General features: G+C 36.2%; 1 protein-coding gene across 15 annotated transcripts in view; it reads left to right on the top strand.

The window, feature by feature from the left end:
• Nucleotides 1-19873, top strand: part of erbb4b (erb-b2 receptor tyrosine kinase 4b) — a 656299-nt gene that overhangs the window by 242465 nt on the left and 393961 nt on the right. The gene's annotated exons all lie outside the window — the stretch shown is intronic.

Raw genomic sequence — 19873 nt, 5'->3', positions numbered from 1 at the left:
TTATGATAGGGCTGCACAGTGGCACAGTGGGTAGCACGATTGCCTCACAGCAAAAAGGTCCCTGGTTCGAGCCTCGGCTGGTTCAGTTGGCGTTTTTGTATGGAGTTTGCATGTTCTCCCTATGTCCGTGTGGGTTTCCTCTGGGTGCTCCGGTTTCCTCCACATGTCCAAAGACATGCGGTATAGGTGAATTGGGTAGGCTAAATTGTCCGTAGTGTATGTGTGTAAATGGATGTGTGTGAATGTTTCCTGGTGATGGGTTGCAGCTGGAAGGGCATCCCCTGCGTAAAACATATGCTGGACAAGTTGGCGGTTCATTCCGCTGTGTCGATTCCAGATTAATAAAGGGACTAAGCAAAAAAAAAAAACGAATGAATTAATGTATGAATGAATATATATATATAATTTTATTATATATTTTTTTCATGAACATGCATTCAGATGTTTATTAATTTTTATTTTGTGTTATCAGTTCATATAAATTACTCGCATTAAGCCAGTGGATCTTTTATTTGCTTTGATTTTGGGTCACTCCCTCTGCTAGATTAGTCTAGTGCACTGAACGAGTTATATCAGTGTTGATATTTACAGTAATGAAAGTCTTTGCAGCTGTGTCACGTAATTTATCCAGAAACTGCAATGTTGGATTCCAACATCAAATGGGTAACAGTTCGTAACAGCTCGGTAACAGTTTCAAATGTGTGTGTCTGATGGTGAATGCGTGACTAAGGGCCTTGAGTTATGATGGGGTTTTTTGGCGGGTGAGCTTGTGCATTTGTGTTTTTATTTTTTTACTTCAAAGAGTGCAACATTTCTTTGAGATCTTTCCTTCTTGCTGATACAGCCTTGTTGTTTGTATGTTTTATGACAAATTCAGGGGAAACTAAGGGAACCCAGAGGAGAGCGTGACGTGTAAGATTGAAAACAGATTTTCATTCAAACACATCGATGTAAACTTCACACTCAAGTTAATCAATAAAAACGATTTATCGCCCAGCCCTAAATCCACCCCAAAATCATAGATACCGTTAAGTAACATTTAATATTTAAAGGTTAGAATATAAGGAAGTATTTAGTATATTAAAATATACAAAAAATATTTATTTTGAATTTTAACCTAATCAAATAATCACAGAGGCAACAGATGTCTGCTATAGAATATTTCTGTCTGCTATAGAATATAACCAATCATTTTAACATATTAAACACACATACAAATAAATGTATACGTATAACATTGGCTGAGAATTATATACAAAGCAACTTGTGATAGAGCTGACTGAGCAAATACAGAGCCAACAGTAATAAATAATGGTTCAGTCTTTTGGCGCTTGAAAGAGTATAAGAACATATTGTAATATATATACAAATATATATGAATGCAAAAAGAGATTTACATGTATTCCTTTAGCAGATCATTTTATACAAAGTGACTTGCGTTAGAGCAACCTGAGCAAATCGTCACAGAGCCAACAGTATTAAACAAATGGCTGCCTTTCTGGATTCTTTTTATTCTATCCTGCTTTTGATTTAATCTATGTATGTGCGTTTAAGGTCTTGACAGAGACCATCTCATGTCTTTGGCTTGATCTTTTTTTGACATGCATACATATTCAGCAGGCCATGGTTCACCATCTCAATTATGCTTCAAATACACCAGCACACACATTGTGACTGACAGGTCGTAGTTCCTTTCTGTGCATGTGTATGTGTCCGTCAGCTGCTGCGTCACCAAGACAGCCCTTTCAATTTGTTTTTTCCTCAAAGCGCCGCTGTAAGGTTCAGTCTGACTGTGTGGCTTTAGCTCCTCAGACAGAGTTTTGACGTCTGGGATGGAGAGAGTGAGTAGATCAGTCATGGGATGGATTGGGGCTGCATGATATTTAAAAAAAAAAGCAATATTTTGTTTTTCTGCAATATGTACAGTTGAAGTCAAAATTATTGGCCTGCTCCTGTGATTGTTGATTCTTTTTTTTTCTTTTTCAAACATTTCCCAAATGATGTTTAACAAAGTATAGTTTTTTTTTCTTCTGAAGAAAGTCTTGTTTTATTTCGGCTAGAAAAATTGCACACTTTAAAATACTTTAGAAATAGTTTTGAAACAAATCTTTGCACTTAACAAACGAAATGAAATATGTAGGCTAATAGATATCTTAATGAAGTGCTTACAACATCGTTTTCTTATCCACGAAAGTAAAGAAGTAATGAAAAAAATATGTAAATATATAAGTTATGAAAAAAAACTATGTATATAAAATTTATATATTTTCTGAAAATCTATTTTTTTATACCACTTTTTTAAAAATTACAATTAGTCAAATAGAAATTCCACCTCTAGTGCAGTTCCTACCCTGCAGTGTTCGTAAAGCTTACAGCAATGCATTTACATACGAAAGGTTGACTTAGAGGGGGGAGGAGAAAGATGGAGTTGTCAACTGTTCAGCCAACTCCACGTCAATTATCAGCAGTTCTCTGTCATTTTTGGTGCTTTTCTGAAAACTCCCGTGAAAAGCCGAATCACTGAAACTTTTATAGCAATTTACAGGACCGTTAAGTTCCAAAAATGAGGCTTTTCATGCAATGAAAGTAAAGAGCAAAAAGTATAGCCATAGTAAAAAGACTTATGGAGAATGCTCATTTTTAATCATTGTGCTGCATATGGTCTGTTAAACTGTTTAACTGCTGGTAAAGCGTTCAGTTTTTTTATATACAAAGTTTATCATTTAAATAGCAATTGCATTAGGGCGCAACACAACTTAACCCTAAAGGGGATGGGAGATGAAACTCTGATTGGATCAATGCACATTATCCTCAAAAAACACCCATAACTCATTAAGAAAATTAGCATCTGTTAGACCATGTGCCACGCACTTAAACCGTATTTTTCCATCCTAATAATAGCAAAAGTGGAATCGAACATGCTCTTAATACTTTATAGACTTTGAGTGTAGATTGTTAAAATAGAGCCCAATATGTTTAGTTGTGTTGTACAAAAATCTTCTTTAATTTAAAAACAGAAATTGGGGAAAAAATATACACAGGGGCTAATAAACTAGACTTTAACTGTGTGTATATACAGGATATATTCACAGGATGACTTAATAATTTTACATTGATTGCATTTTTAAGGGAAGTGCATCTGCATAATATGCACAAAATTATACAAAATAAAATGAAACAATGAAAAAAAAAACAATAGTACAAAGATGCAAATTATGTTTTATGGTTTTTTGCTGGAGTCTAACAGTATTGATGTAAAGAAATATAATAATTGAATGTATACTAACACCGTATAATCTCAATCGTGTGAATAATTAAGCACATTTAATCTTTGTTAATGTGGCAAACATTTTGTTTAAATTTATTGTGAACAAATGGTTTAAATGTGTTTGATATTTTTGTCACAGGCTTTGAAATCACATCTCCAAATCTTTTAGACTATTAGATATGAGCTAAACTTTGTAATGACTCAACAAATCACATGTTCTGAACTGTGGTTCTTGCTTAATTATGGTCCCAACATGACATTTCAGATCCTACAATGTGACTATTTCAGATTTGCACCTTGCAACATTGATGCTGAAACTAAATGTTGTGCAGCCATATAGAAGAGATTGTGATCAAATGTTATCACTCGAACTGTGACGCCTACCTATAAAGTATCAAATTTGTCTTCTGAAGAAATAGTTTGACTGAAAAGTAAAATGTATTCACTCTCATGTTATTCCAAATAATGACTCAATTTTTTTTCTATAATTGGATATTGCACACACGGATTTGTGATGGCCATCAATGCAGATGCCAAATTTTCTCTTCCAGAGTCTTGTTCCAGATGTTTAGACCTATCTCTGTTTTATTTCTCCCAGCATGCTCTTTGGCATTGTTTGAACACACAGCAGCAGACAGGGATGGAGCGTTACTGAAGGCAGAGCTGGCTGACACTCTGACAGCTTTTTTATTTTATTTTGGCATCGTAACTTGAGTTGACTTTGAGCTCCACAAACTATCACAGAACCTCCTGATGGGAATGCCAACAAGTCCCCAAAAAGTTTGTCATGCCTTTAAGGAAGATTTCATCCAGAACTGACAATTCAGGGCTTATTTACTCACCTTGTTATTCCGTTCTTACATTCTGGTTTCCAAAAAAAAAAAAAAACACGAGAGGATGTTTTACAAGTCATGTTTTTTTTTCAAGCAGCTAAAGCTTTTAAAGACCCCCTGTGGTGAATCAGGTTTTTAATGCAGTGTACATGATTAACTGGTGTTTATAATATTCATAAAGGCTGATTATGTACAAATCATCAGTCAACACTTCTGCTGTGTATTTTCTTTCTTTTTTTGTGTAGTACACCATAGACAATGCTGTGTTCCACAAAATTGATTTATGTAGGCACAACATAAAGGAATTAAATTAACATATTAGTTTTACATATTTAACTGGATTGAACATAAAACAATTAAGTTGCCTCAAAACAACGTGTTTCAGCTTTTAGTCAAGGAAAGTTTATTTATATGTATTTGCATGACACATTTCATACTCAATAGCCATTCAAAGTGCTTTACATGTCAAAGAATAAAAGAAACAATACAATTAAAATTATTAAAATAATTTAAAATGATTATACAGATTACAAACACATTAAAATGTGATAAAACAGGTTATAAAAGAATGAAAAAGAAAAGAAAGACATAATAGTGAGATCTGTTGGACGTAGCACAGGGCTCATTCACAGCTAAAAGGCACAGCCAAACAGATGCGTTTTCAGTCTTGATTTGAATGTGCCTAATGTTGGAGCACTTCATTTCTGGAAGCTGATTCCAGCAGCGAGGAGCATAGTAGCTGAAAGCTGATTCACCCTGCTTTGACTGAACTCTTGGAATTTCTAATTTACTTGATCCTAAAGATCTGAGTGATCTGTTTATATTCAGTGAGCATATCTTTAATGTAGTGAAGTCCTACGCCATTTAATGAATTACAGTATAGACAAGTAATAATACTTTAAAATCTATTCTGAATGTAACTGGGAGCCAGTGTAAAGACTCGAGGACAGGTGTGATGTGCTCTGATTTTCTGCTTCTGGTCAGAATCCTGGCTGCGGCGTTCTGGATGAGCTGCAACCGTCTGACTGTCTTCTTGAGAAAGCCAGTCATTACATTAATCCACTCTGCCTGTGATAAAAGCATGAACAAGTTTCTCTAAATCCTCACTGGAAGCAAAGCATCTAATTCTTGCAATGCCTTTAAGATGATAGTATGCTGACTTACTGCTTTGGCATGACTATTGAAATTCAGATCTGACTCCAGAGTAACACTAAGTTTATTGACCTTATTTTTAGTTGTTTGACCCCTATAGCCAAGGTACGCATTCACCTTGAGAACGTCATCTCATCTCAAAAGTAGTTTAAACAAACAGGAAATAGCATTTTTGAGAGTCTGTATGATATAAATTATCCCTGTTTTAATATTTTATAAACATGCAACTAAACTGGTCAAATGTTTTGTAATTTCTTAGTTTTTTTCGATTATGATCAAAGCATTTTTGCCAAGGTTGTTGATTCTTAGAAGGTAACAGTCTGTCACTGTGTCCTAACAACAAGCGACGTGACAAAATTCCAGCGACAAGCAACCTGGCTTTCCTCATCATATATGACACCACAAATACATTAAAAGGGTTAGTTCATCCAAAATTGTAAAAAATGTCATTAATTACTCACTCTCTTGTCAATTTAAAACCCTAAGACCTTCATGTTCAGAACACAAATTAAGATTTTATTTTATTTTAGACTAGATGTGAGAGCTCCCTCATTCTCCATCCTCCAGCCTCATTTATTTATGTACTTGTGCATTAAGATATTTATTTGCACAATTATTTACAATATATGACATATTTTTATTAGAGTCAATATTGCAATGAGCAGTGCAGCAGCAAAGGGTTGTATTGCCTGTAGTAAATGCACACCCTAATCTGATATGAAAAACATTGATGAACAAGTGAAATTTAATCTTAAACTATTTTCAAGAGGAGCACATGCACATGATTGACCAGCTGGCCCACATTAGCTGATCATGATCCTCCAATCAAAGGATCCCAGGTCTCTATATATATATCCTCATTTCTTTTCTATAACTATCTTCGGCTGGAAGAAACCCCTCTCCTCCCTTTCTTCCACCTTTATCCACAATGGGTGGCATGGTGGCCCAGTGACTAGCACTGTTGCCTCATAGCAAGAATACCAATGGCGTTGAGTCCTCGCTGAGCCATCGGGTATTTCTGTGCAGAGTTTGCATGTTCTCCCCGTGTCTGCGTGGGTTTCCCCCTGGGTTCCCCGGTGTCCTCCAACCATCCAAATATGCTCTATATTAATAAAATAAGCCTATTTTTTTTCCAGTGTCTTACTTTCAGGAAGTTCACCTTGGCCTCAGCAGCGGGGAAGTTTGAGATTGACCTGAGTTCAATTTCCCCTAGCCCTGCGAAAGGGGGGAGCCCTGGGTCCGAGGATCCCTTGAACTTAGGGCTCTCTCCCGGGACAGCATGCCAAACAAGCTATGTATGAATCATGAGATAAGTGTGAACTCTTGAACGTAGTTTTTTCGTCGCACAAAATTGTTCTTGGGGCTTCATATGATTACAGTTTTAACAATGTTTTGGCTCCTTTTGTGGAACATTGCTTTTCTGTTTGAATGTCGCATGACCATTGCCGTATATAGATGAAAAAAAACAAAAATTCTCATTAGCATTTAAAAAAAAAAATCTATATATGTTCATGTTTAAACTACATGTTTGCTGCTTATTTTATTTTCAATAGCTGCATTTGCTTTCGTTATGGCATCAAATGTCACATTAAATGGCATTCAAACTCACACTGGTATCATTTAACACTGAATACAGCACATGATCGCTATAGGTGAATTGGGTAGGCTAAATTGTTCCTAGTGTTTGTGTCTATGTCCTGGTCCTTCAAGTTAGGGGTTGAGCGTTGGGTTAACGACCCACCTCGTAATGATTAGATGTTATGAAACACCAACATGGTGCAGTATCAACTTTGATATAAATAGCACATGATCAGCACCTGAGGTGGTCATTGTCATAGTAGTTTATACTGCTGTTCCAGCCACAACCTTGCAGGAATAAAAATCATTTCTAAAATATAAACTTTGACTCACACTGTCACAAAGTGTTAGGACAAAGATACCTTATAAGATTTGCAGTGCCACTTCACGTGTTAAGACATGGTGTGAGAACAAACAATGTAAGATTAGCAAGACAATACTAGCTGTTTGATAACATTATTAGTTAAATCAATTCCCATTACATGTCCAATGTGGTTGAGCTGTAGTACATTGAATGTGTATACGAATTATTACTATGCAAGTATCTATTTCTGGTTTAAACATATTAAAAGGGAGCAGTTATAGTCCAAGCTTTTGTGATTGTGGGGAGGTGGAGATTTATTAGCATATTTATAACACAATCAGATGAAGGTGTAGAGTTATATTCAAATTATTTTAATGCATGAATATTTATTTTTCAGTGTCAATGTCAAAGAAGCTTTTCAAAAATAACTTTTTTTTTATAGCATGGGATAAAAAAAGCAAAATACCACGATATTAATATATATTCCTTGTGTCCCTTATTCCTTCTGTAGTTATATTATTTTTTTGGAGTAAATGCAAATAAGTATTAATTTGTAAAAGCTTGACCTTTGCTATAATATGCACTGATTTATGTATCTGCGAGTGGGTGTCCACCCTCTATAACACACAGCTGGTGATAACTGTTCTAATTACTCAATGCTTGCTTATAATTGGTGTTTGTTTTTCAAGAGTACTTTTTTTCTTTTCATGCATTGGTGCACTTAATCAGAAATTCTAGTTATTTGTGTCTTTCAAAGAGAAACACACAGACTACAAATACATTACCAAGTGTCAAGCCATCTGACATTCAACAGTCGTAAATATTGACCATATTCACAGAGGAAAAAAATGTAAAACACATTGTAGATGCAAATGTGGTAAACAATTTGTTTCTTTCATGTTTTTTTTTTTTTTTGTTTTTTTTTCTGGTATTACTTTATTTTGATGATCTTTGTTGACTAAGTTACATTGCAAACAAAAGTCAACTAATTCTCAGTCAAGTATTAACAGAGTGTCGACTGCCTGTTAAAGCAATTTAAAGAATGACTGTTTTAAATAATATTCTACACACAGCATTGTTGGTTTACAAAAATTTTTTTCTGATTGTTCATAATATATGTATTAATTTAGGTGCTTTTACAAAAAAACTGACATATAAAACATTTGGTAGAGGTTGATATTTTAGAAATTAATGAATGAAAAAAATGCATTTAGTCTGTTAAATAGCAACATTAGGAGTTAAGAAATACAATCCATTTTTTTTTTCTTGGTAGGGCAGTTAAAGGGTTAAAATCTGCTGATACTACTCTCTCCAGACTATAAGAATTATAAGAACTTACACTAGCCCTAACCTCAACCTTAACCTAATGAGAAGCAGTTACCAGTAGTTGTAATCACTTATAATCAACAAAATTTGATCAAAAACTTACAATAAACAAAACTTATAATTAACAAAATGTGTTAAAGCAACCATTAAAATAATGTAATTTTTTTAATGATATTTTTTTTCATATTATATTTTTATTTTAATTTTTTTTGCACAAAACAAAACATTAACAAAACATTCACACAATTTATAATACTTTTTATACAAGTAATTACAATACAGAAAATAATAAGTAAATAAAAATAATTTTAATTAAATAAAAAATAAAATAAATAAATAAATAAATAAAAAACAAGCACCAGTTCATCCAAACAGGCACCACATAGAGTAAATAGTATACACAGTCAAGTTGTACTTGATTAAACTCAAAACACTGAAAGTGGAGTGGAAAGTAAGAGAAATTTGTCCATAAGTGCCTTACTTTTAACTCCTTAAAAGATAATCAAGGAAGTTTTAGAAGCATTTTAGAAGTGAATTCTTTCAAATTTAGGAGGGGCAACTATTTCAGTCAACCATTTATGAAAAGCAGGTGGTAAAGTGGCTTTTGATAATGTTAACCACATATCACATTTCACACTGGTTATACTGATTGATTGATTGATTGATTGATTGATTGATTGATTGATTGATTGATTGATTGATTGATTGATTGATTGATTGATTGATTGATTGATTGATTGATTGATTGATTGATTGATTGATTGATTTTATTCATTAGAACCGAAACTGGAGACTAACAAGAGTCCAGTCAGCATGCTTCAGTTTTTCAAGCAAATAATCCCAACCCAGGCACATTCTGAATACATACCCCTATATACATTTCCTCAAAGCACCAAAAACGTCCCAGGAGGTATGTGTTTTTTTTTTTTTTTTTCCACAGTTTTTGTTTTCTTGAATCCACCAGAGGCTGCTGTGTATGCTTTTTAAGATCTCAAATTTCTCTTGCAAGTGCCATTCATGCCTGCCTGTCTGGTGTAAATCCACCAGAGGCCGCTGTTAACGGACTGATAGACTGACTGATCACCTGACCCACCCGTCTCCTTCCCTAAACCCAACCGATAGTGTTTTCAAAAGCATCTATTGACCACATTTTCAGATTTTACCACATTCTCACCCTGTTATTTACTTTGGTTATTTATTTATTTATTTATTTATTTATTTATTTATTTATTTATTTATTTATTTATTTGGCTTCTGTTTTCGTCTTACCTGCTATCTGGAACCGTTCTTTGCCGGACTCGTTTATTTTAAAAATGAAATGTACCTCTGGCTACACATTTCTCGGCCTTCAGAGATGTATATAGGTGTATGTTTTTAGAATGAGCCTATGTTGAATAAACTACACTTAAGATGAAATCAATGAGTATTTCCCAAAGCCCTTGTACATTATGTAGGTCTTAATGATGTTTACTCTAATTGTACATATTTATTACAGAATAAATGTACAAATACCTGTAGGTCTTACATTTGCAGTTGCTCTTAAACCACATCTGCAAACAAAACCAATGGCATTTATTATCATTAATGTCAAAAAAGTCAGTGGACTACTTTTATTAGACTTATACATTTATTTATTTATTTTTTTACTTGTGCCCTTGAGATTGAGTAAATGATAGCGGAATGGGTGTGCTATTCCTTTATTGACTTTAATGAAACTCATAAAGTGTTATCAAAACGCTTCTCTCATATGTTTGACTTTCTCATATACTCTGCTGCAATCCCCAGCTTAAACCCTCATTTCTTTAGCAATTCAATCTTACACCGCCGTGCGTTTGCCGCAGAAACGAACCTGTCCTGCAGAACTCAAGCATGCGTGAACCAGGCCGCCTGAGGAAAATGAGAAAACGATTAGGCTGAAATTATAGGAATCACTGACCATTTAAGTGAAATTACAGACTACAAAGGTGATTGTCAAAACCAGCTTGGTGTCTAATAACAAATCATTTAGGCGGCATTAATCCCAAGTCTGTTATTAAACCAGCCCTTTCCTCCAAGCAGGAATCCATACCTTTTTTTTCCACACTGACTCAAGTTGTTTCTCTCTCATCTACTTCATCTGCGAGAGTAAAGGTAATGTTCTCAAATCCATTTCTTTATTTCCTTTCTGGAAGTGGAGGTATCTCAAGGACAAGAGGGGGGGGGGGTCGCTAATGTCATGGCACAATGGAGAATTATGTGTGTCATATGAAAGTTCCCTCTTTCAATATTTCTCTCCACTTTAGAATTGGCCAGATATTGTGAATCCTTGACCTCAAGACTCCTGAGCTCATACGCCATATTCTCAGCAGACGTCTAATAACAAATGCTGGAAGCACAAAACAAAAGTGGATACCATCATGGGAAATTCATTCTTAAAGGAACAGTCACTCAAATATAGTTAGCAGTTCATACTGTATGTACTCATAATTTATTCACCAGTCTGTCATTCAGAATCAAAAAGCAGCTATTGTATAGCACACGAGGAGATATTTTCCATATAACTAATTGTTCTCAAGAGCACCGTGATGATATGAACACGGTACAGTAAGTACATTGTATTTACTTTTTTTAAGCAAGTACATGGTACTGTCGCAGTAGTACAAACATGGCACATACAGTACTACAAAGTAGTAATGTTTCTGTCTTTCAGATGAGAAGTTAAACCGAGGTCCGGACTCTCTGTGGTCATCAAAAATCCCATAGCACTTCTTGTAAAGAGTAGGGATGTAACCCTGGTCTTCTGGCCAAATTCCCACCATCGGCCCTTACCCATTACAGCCTCATAGCCATCTCCATCCACCAGATTGGCTCTATCACTGCCTCTCCACTTCACAGCTTGGTGTGTGATGAGCGCACTGGTGACGTTGTAATGTGGCTGGCGTCACATCATCCAAGTGGATGCTGCACACTGGCGGTGGAGTTGGGAGACTCTACATATGAGTGTAAAACACGATTAATGCGCTAAATAAATACACATTACTTATGTATGTATTTACATATATTAAGGCCACTTAGGATCAACAAGGAAAACTGCTGCTCAAAACTGTCAAAAGAAGTACCTTGGATACAGTAAATATAAGTAAGAGCAAAATAAATAGATAGATAAATGATGAGTGGCAACTAATAGCTATCTCCTTCTAGTAATCAATGCTTTAATAGAAAGACAATAAAAAATAATTAATTAACCCCTGTTTAAGAGTGCATGAGTTCTAAGGCAAGGCAAGGCAAGTTTATTTATATAGCACATTTCATACACTGGCAATTCAAAGTGCTTTACATAAACAATAATAAAAAAAGACAAGTATAAGAAAACAACAAAAAACAAACAAACAAACAATAAAATTGGTTAAAAACAGATTAAAATGTGTTAAAACAGGTTATAAAAGTGTAAAAAAGAAAAGAAAGACAATAGTGTGATCTGTCAGACGTAGCACCGTGCTCATTTAGTGAAGGCACAGCTAAAGAGATGTGTTTTCAGTCTTGATTTGTAACTGGAAGCCAGTGAAAAGACCTTAGGACAGGTGGGATGTGCCCTGATTTCCTGGTTCTGGTCAGAATCCTGGCCACAGCATTCTGGATGAGCTACAACTGTCTGACTGTCTTTTTGGGAAGGCCAGTGAGGAGGCCGTTACAGTAATCCACCCTGCTGCTGATAAAAGCATGAACCAGTTTTTCTAAGTCCTCACTGGAAACAAAGCATCTAAATCTTGCAATGCATAAAACATAAGGCAGAAAGTATCATCGGTATACAGAGGGTTAGTAGGATCTTGGCTTTGTTAAAATCTGGTTATTTAAAAAAATCCAGTAAGACTACCAAACCTTACTGAAATCTTATTGGACACTTTCATCATTTTTGACAATTAATTTCTTTCTCCAATAGAAAGATGACCATACCAATTTTGTCTTGCAAACCACACCACATTTGGTCATTTTATCTAGAGAAAAAAACATTGTATTCACCTTATTCTCCGCGGACGAGCGGGCGCTGCCATTTGAATCTTTTTGGCTCGAGACTTCCGGTCTCATTCACTTCCATTCATTTTTTGACGTTGAAAACCGCTTGTTACGCTGCTTGATGTTGCAATTTGATATTTTCTTATTATATTATTCTACTTGGTCTGTATAGTCATGCAAACATTTTTTTGTAGAGCAAGTAGTTTGACCATTTTCTGCCGTTTATTATTCCTAGTCATTTCTCTCATATGCAACTGAATCGGAAGTTCTAAGACAATCGGGAAAACAGGCGCACTTCCGCATTTTAGAATAAGGTCAATTATGGAACAGACAAAGTACCTTCACATAGTTACTGTAATTAATAAAGCTTTTTTATCCTTTTTCATGCAGCATTTCAATAGAGCTGCATCTCCATTAGAAACAATTGCTTGTAAATTGCAATAACACTTCAAGTGGAAATAACGCACAAATTCAGAAGTGAAATGACTGAAAATGTCCTTCAATAATCTATTTAATTCATAACCTCAGAAACATATTTTACAGAGTTTTGAGTGAGTGTGTTTATTGTCCTTATTAAAAAAAGGTTGTAAATAATTCACAGGGCCGAGGGAATACATGTTACATAAAGCAGTAAACAGACAAAAGTTTCATTTTACGTGAACTCTTTAATCTGCAAGGAAGTGCTCCCGGTTTAAAGAAACTTAGCTCTCTCCCTTGCAATTGTTCTTTTTTTAATAGCCTTTTTTATTAGTTTGGTAGAACAGCGGTCACTTTGTCTGGCAGGCTAATTAGCAAAAGCATCAAAGTGCTTGTGCTGTCGTTTTAGATGTGAGAATCAAACCAAAACAGCGCTCGGGTCCAAATACAGCATCACAGACGCTGGAGTAATTAATGCTGTGGTCGCCACCTCACGCATCTTTAATTCAGCACATATTACATAAAAGCTACTTGATGTAGTGTAGCCCAGTTCTGGCAGTTCTCTGTGTTTATATCTGACCCTCGAGAGAGGCCAGACATCTCTCTTTCCTTTCATATCCTCTAATCTTCCACCAGCTCCATCTTTTCATCTTAACTCTTCCTCTGAATATATTGCTAGGGCTCTTGTTCTTTCGCTCTTTCACTGCCTCTTGGCCTCTTCTCTCTGTCCTTTTTTTTTTTTTTCCTTTAATTACTGATTCTTTCACAGTTTTATTGTATATGTGTACTGTATGTGCACATGTTTATGATAATGTTGTGTGAGGGTAGAAATCCAGTTCAGATTTTGCTGCATCATTTATAAGGTGGTAGATATACCTGCATGGCTGTCAGTGAGCAGGACTGACTGATTTCTGTTATTTACTTGTCAGAGGGGTGAAAAGAAGTCAATGTAAAAGAAGTGAACTAAGCTGTTTGATAGGCACAGTCTGTCTGACAGTGGATAATGCAGTGACTTCTTGTGCTACTGCTGAAATCATGTCCTAATCGTCACACTTTACAACTGTGAGATCCTTAAGCACATTTTGGGTTGGGTTATTTGATGTTTTGAAGGTGATTGTAATGTTTCCCATTGGAACTTTTAACTAATGGGTAAAAGTTAGCTGATATTCAGTAATTAAATATATAATGATGATGTTCCTGGGGCGTCACGGTGGCACCGTGGGTAGCATGATCTTTTCACAGGAAGATTGTCACTGATTCGAGCCCTAGCTGTGTTTGTTTTCCTTTTCTGTGTGGAGTTTGCATGTTTTCCTAGTATTCATGGGGTTTTCTCCAAGTGCTTCAGTTTCCCCCACAGTCCAAGGACATGCTCTATGGATGAATTGAATAAGCTAAATTGACTGTAGTGTATGTGCGTGAACGCAGGAGTGTATGGGTTTTTCCCAGTGTTGGGTTGCAGCTGGAAAGGCATACGCTGCGTAAAACATGCTGGATAGGTTGGTGCTTTATTCCACTGTGATGACCCCGGAATAATAAACGGACCAAGCCGAAAGGAAAAATGAATTAATGAATGATGTTCCTCACGCATGAGGAATGTGAGTGGGCTTAATGAACCACCTGTAGAAAACACACTCTTTCATTTTAGCCAACACTTGCACCCCGTTTTGCACATTTGTATCAGATATTTTCTTATAGTTCAATTAATGTTTATTTATATAGCACTTTTACAATGTAGATTGTCAAAGCAGCTTAACATAGAAGTTTTAGTAAATTGAAACAGTATCAGTCCAGTTGAGGTTCAGTTTAGTTCAGTTCAGTGTAGTTTAAACTTCACTGCTGAAAGTCCAAACACTGAAGAGCAAATCCATCGATGAACCAAGCAAGCCAGTCGTAACAGTGATGAGGAACAAACTTCACCAATTGACAAAAGTGAAAAAAAAAAAAAAACGAGAAAAACCAGTGGGTGTTCAAGCTGGCCCACGGGATCAATGCGAAGATTCATCTGTCACTGGGGTTGAATTTGTCATCTGTCTCCACTCCTCCATGACCGCCACAGCATCTGTTCAGGTTATGCTCTGTTCCATGATTATGGAGACTTTAAGAAGTGCTCTGTGGTTGGCATCATCTCTTCATAGGTCTTGCATCACATCAATGGCGCTGCACAATCTGTAGAGGCCTCAGGATGAGTATTCCCAGATGGAAAAAGAGAATGAAGAAAATAATCAGCGTAGCTGCTGTTCACAATGTATTTAAACAAGAGATATGAGTTATCAATGCAAAAATGAAGTGCTATACATGAACATAGTAGTTCTACAAACAAACATATAAGCAAACATTTAATGCATATGAGTATTTCTAACAAAATATCTGGTGCAATAAGACAGGAAGAGTGTGTCCTACAGGTTGGTGTTAAGCTCACTCACCTACATGGAGCACACATCATACTGTTATATGATGCATTGTGTGTATTCTTTACTAAAAAGATCTTTAATCTTGTTTTGATATGAGTGTGTCTGAGCCTTGGACATTATCAGGAAGGCTATTCCAGAGTTTTGGAGCCATAAATGAGAAGGCTCGACCTCCTTTAGTAGACTTGGCTACTACCAGAAACCCTAAGTTTTAAGATCTGAAAGAGTGAGTTGGATTGTAGCAAGACAGAAGGTTGGTTAAATAAACAGAAGCTAGATTATTTAAAGCTTTATCGGTAAGAAGCAATATTTTATAATCAATACAGAACTTAACAGGCCGCCAGTGTAAGGAGGATACATTTGGGGTGATATGGTTATATTTTCTACACCCATTCATTAAGGATGCTTGACACAGGTGAGTGGGCTTGACAAACCACCTGTAGAAACACTATTTTATCTCTCTCTCTCTGCCCTCTCCTAACTTTAGCACTTATTGCTCTGAGCACAAGCAGTTGATTTGTGTATTTAGCACTTGGTATTGCCTCCTTTTGTTGAATCACTGAATGCCGCATCGATTATAAGTCGCTTTGGACAAAAGTGTCTAATTTAGGACTGTACTCTGAACCCTTAATATAGGCTTTATTGAGGATACCAAATTATTTTTGTTGTAAATATGTCTACCTGGTAATATGTAAACAGTTTTTCAGAATTACATTTTTGAAAATAATGTATAAATAAATAAATAAATGCTAGTCATTATTTTTGTGAAGATGGGCAAGAGAAGAGGACTAGCTAAATTTATTTGCTTTTTTATCTGTATGTTTCTTTAACGCTTTCATCTTTGCTCACTCCCTCTTCTTGCCTTCATTAAGTTAAACTCAGGGTCGACAACAGCCCTCTAAGAAAACGAACCGTGACACATACAAGTCAAGCTGGAAAATGTAATGTTGGCATATTTGAATTTCCTGACACAAATAGTAAACAGAAGCTGTCTCCAGCCTCTCATGGCAGTGTGATTACATTTTCATGACTCTTTCAAGCAGCTCAACTGTTTTTACTCTTCTCGATCTCACTGCATATGCATTATTAGTAACTCATAAAAGTGAAGGCACACAGCATGAGGCTAGTGAAGTGTGAATACTGAGGATGATGCCTTACAATACATCCTTCACCATCTCATCCTTCAGTGCTGAATCTTTGTGTTTGAAGAGTTTTTTTCTTCTTTTCATATATAACCTGTATCTTTTATGCACTTACCACAGGTCAGATAATACATTTATAGCAAGCACATTATATCTGATTGTCTGTCCGTTCATCTATCCATCTTTTGTACAATTTTCATCTATAAATCCATCCATCGTCATAGCAATATTTATCTATTCATTCATCCATCTTTTTTTACAATCTTCATCTATTAAATATCCATCTATCGATCCACTCATCGTTTCACAATCTTCATCTATCCATCCATCCATCCATCCATCCATCAATCTTTCTTTACAAGCTTCATCTATTCATCAATTGATCTTTTTTTACAATCTTTATATATCCATCTGTCTATATACACATACATATTTTTTACAATCTTCATTTATCCATCCGTCCATACACATACATATTTTGCTATCTTCAACTATCCTTCCATCCATCCATCTTTTTTGCAATCTTCATCTATCCATCCCTTTCACAATATCCATTCTCTGTCCATCAATCCATCCATCAACTATCCATCATCCATATTTTTTACAATCTTCGTATATCCATCAATTCATCTTTTGTACAATATTCATCTATCTATCTGTCCATATATATATATATATATATATATATATATATATATATATATATATATATATATATATATATTGCAATCTTCATTTATCCATATATCCATTCATTTTTTAATTTATTTATTGATTTATTCATCTTGTTTACAACTTTCATACATCTATCCATCTATCCATCCATCCATCCATCTTTTTTAGCAATCATCTATCCATCTATCTTTTTTCTTTACAATTTTTATCTATTCATCCAACCATCCATCTATACATGCATACATACATACATCTATCCATCCATCATCCATCTTTTTACAATCTTCTTCCATGCATCCATTAGTCTTTTTTTCAATATCCATCCATCCATCAATCCATCCATCTTTTTAAAAATCTTCATCCATCCATCCACCCATCCATCCATCCAACCATTCATTCATCTTTTTGCAATCTCCATTTATCCATCCATCCATCCATTTTTACAGTCTTTGTCTATGCATTTCTCCATCTTTGTACAATCTTTATCCATCTATCCATCCGTCCATACATGCTTTTTTTAAATCTTCATCTATCCTTCTATCCATCCATCCATCCATCCATCCATCCATCCATCCATCCATCCATCCATCCATCCATTCATCCAACCAAACATCCATCCATTTTACAATCTTTATCTATCAATTATTCCATCTTGTTTACAATTTTTATGTATCTATCCATCCATCCATCTTTTACATACTTCACCCATCCATCCATCCATCCATCCACAATCTTCATACATCCATTAATTCTGATGTCTATTGCTTTAATAATATGATAGAATAGTAAAAACACCATGAAAGCTTTACAGTACTTTGTGTATGGAGGGAAAAACATAATATTGAACAAAATAAAAATAACAGCTCGTGGTACATATGGTTATATGCATGAAGCAACACATTGCGTGATTGAATATCTCTAGAACCTTCAGACTTCATGCTCTATTTTTTTCACTGGGCAGAGACCCTCTGTCATGGCCTCTGGTCCTAACCTTCATCTGGCGTAGTTGGAGAGGAACGGACCCTCTGTTGTTTAGCAAAGGTATGGGCTGGGCCTGATTCTTACCTCAGGCTCCGGCCACAGCTGCTGAAGACAGGCCTTGGCAGTTTTTTGAGCCCGGCACCAAGCTGACAGGCTTCGAGACCTGACCTCACACCCTGAAACCCACTGCAAGGTGACATGTCCTGGCCTGCCCCGCCAAGTCTGCCTTTCCATTTTGATGTATTGCCACTATATGGGAATGGCATGGCTTGAGGACAGGAGGACTCAAGGACTGATTGTGAGCGCGGTGGGGGTGGCACGGGTGTTTGGACTCATAGCAAGGACCCTGTCCAGTCCTCTAAGTCCTGACATAGAGGCAGGAGTCATGGCAACCGGCCCTTAACCACGTGTGTGCCCAGTGCTGGCAGCCCTGTTTCTCTGCTCTCTCTCGTCCCTGTGTCAGATGGCGTGATTCGGGCAACGTTCAAGAGCTGCCAACCCGACTGTCTGTCTCCCTGTGGCAGTTCCCAATCTCTCACTGCGATGGAGAGGTGACCTCCCGAACGCCAGCTGACATGCTCCGTCCTCTAATATATTAGCTGCTTCTTCTACGCTGGCCATCTTATTAGACGAAGCTCCAAGTGATGGATGTAGGTTGTATAAACAGTCGAAGATGATGTCTTCAGGGTTATCTGCTCTCTGCTCATCTGCCAAGTCATTAAGCCGAGAAGCATCCTCTACCAGTAGTAACAGCTTGCTGATTTCACACCTTATTTTTCCTCATAAAAAGAGATTGATCTGCGGAGAGTTCTCGAAGCGAAAGGCCCACCCACACACCACAAGCTGCAGCTCCTGCTTTTATTTTGGTTCTGTGGTTGTAGTTAAACAAGCTTCTATTCAGAGGTCCTCATAATGTACTCTAACCCTGGATTTGTTTGTAGGAATACAATGTAGTAATGTTATATGCTGTACAGTATATCAGGGATTTACAGTGTGAACATTTCAATTGTGACATATGAAACAGTGATGTTTTGCTGTTTCATTTCAGTCAGCTGAGAGGGATAAAGTTGTGGCATTATTGTAGGATGTGTTATGACAACATATATCAAATGTTGCTTCAAAAATTCTGCTTGGTAAAATTGTTTTAGGCTTTATATTCACTGGCTATTTTCCTATTTTTAGGTTAATGCCCACTGGCCTACAGATTCAGTACACAATTTGTACTTCACTTCTACTTTACAGTTTACTATATTTTACTTTAGAGTACTCGTTCTATATTAAAAAAATAAATAAAAATTGTGAAAAGAAAATCCCACACACTGTCATTTAGGGGTCACAGCAGATCACAACCCACAGTCTGGAATGCGCGTGACCCACGGATCAATAACTTTTGTTGAATTTGTAGGCAGTGTTGGGCAGTAGCGTCGGTACAAATAGTAACGCTCCTAGCTTAACTACATTTCTCAGTAGCATATACAAGTTTGTAAAATCACTTTCACTTGAGGGTGGTAAAGAATACCACTGGAACTAAATGAAACAGGAAAAATGGCTTTTTTAAACTCCATATTTTCATCAGTTTCAAGGACAAGGCTGTGTCATGCCACAATGCTAATAGGATCTGAAGCAAAACATCCTAAGGCCGCATGTGGCAGCAAATGTTTGAGGAACAAAACAGGAAGATGCTCGCATGTCGCATATAATGTGTTCTTGTTCATGGCCATTTCTTCCTCGATGAAATGGACAAAAGCTCAAGCGTATCTTGCTATCGATCGACAATCGAGATGCAGCTGTTTTAC

This window comes from Danio rerio, chromosome 9 (genome assembly GCF_049306965.1).
Source record: "Danio rerio strain Tuebingen ecotype United States chromosome 9, GRCz12tu, whole genome shotgun sequence".
Classification (NCBI taxonomy): domain Eukaryota; kingdom Metazoa; phylum Chordata; class Actinopteri; order Cypriniformes; family Danionidae; genus Danio; species Danio rerio.
The sequence above is the reverse complement of the archived record's forward strand: the minus strand, read 5'-3'. Positions and strand labels throughout refer to the sequence as shown.